We start from the raw sequence: 1,497 nt of genomic DNA on the forward strand, positions 1-1,497 counted from the left end.
TTTTTTTATGATAAACTAATTAACAATTGTAAAAGCATGTATTATCATTCAATGAATTTTAACCTTCCATAGTATATGAAAGCAAATCATCAACATATTTTCTGTATTATGTTTAATGAAAATTTCTTCTATTTCATACAATACTTGTAATACTGTAATGATTTTCACACATCTCATGACATTAATTATCCTAACATCTTAAGATACGTAGCAAACTTTTAAAAGCATCAACTCGTGTAACAAAATACGAGTTTTAGAATTTTTTTACATTAATTAATTAACTATTACACCTAATATTAATAAAAGTAAATCTTGGTTAATTAATAATTCTTCAAAAATAAGATAACACTAAAATTATTTATGGAATTTTTATTATTTTGTACTACTTACAAATATATTTTTATATTCATTATACATGATTTTTTACCTACTAAATCTATTAGATGATGATAATAATCTATACTATATGACAAGTGATTTTACGTAAGTACAACTTATTAAAACTTTATTTTTAAATTCGTATAACTAACTGCAGATAAACATAATCAAATACAAGATAAACATCTATTTTAAATATAAAAAATCTAAAATATAATTACTATAATCATTGATTTTCTAACAGAATATTTAATTATTATCTTTAATAAGAATTATATTATTAAACAAAAAATAAATTACTTTGTTATTAGACCTAAATTAAATTATAATAAAAATTTGAATTAAAGAAGTTACACCAAAAAAACAAAAACTAATAAATAGTTAATCTAATATTGATATCGATTTTTTTTAATTTTTTATGCTTTCCTTAAACTCATATTTCATTCAAAAATAAAAACATTATCGCTTTCTCAAAACCACATAAAATCGTATTATATCGATAGATACAAATAATAAAAACTAAACATTAAAATGGAGATTTATCTCGTTGCATTGCACGAGTAGCCTTCTAATAATAATAAAATATATAAGTAATTTATATGACGAATGATAACTCAAATTTGTTCAATAAAAAAAACACTCAAATTACTTGATAATTATTAATACCTTGTAATTTTAACTAATGTCAGTTGATATATTATAATTAAAGTAATTAATAACAATTAAAATATGATTAATATTTTTCTAGGAAAAGTTCCTAAATCTTAGTGACATTACTCAACATTTTAATAATCTAGTATGATATTAAATAAAATTAATAAATATATAATATATCTTATAAGTTAATTCAAAATGGCTTACTTAGTTTAGCAAACAATAACGGGGTTGATGTGCAAAAAAAATAGAATCTATACTATCTTATAAAACATTTGGCTAAAACTCTTAAAAACTCTTAAACTCGTTCATCCCTAAACGATTTTATCCCTATCCGATTTTATCCCATATCTGAATTCGTGTAATTAATTGCAGATAAATACAATCAAATACAGGATAAACATCTCATTTTAAATATAAAAAATCTAAAATATAATTAGTATAATCATTAAATTCTAACAGAAT

Source organism: Cynara cardunculus (assembly GCF_001531365.2).
Source record: "Cynara cardunculus var. scolymus isolate 2C chromosome LG 12, CcrdV1, whole genome shotgun sequence".
In the NCBI taxonomy this organism is placed as follows: Eukaryota; Viridiplantae; Streptophyta; class Magnoliopsida; order Asterales; family Asteraceae; genus Cynara; species Cynara cardunculus.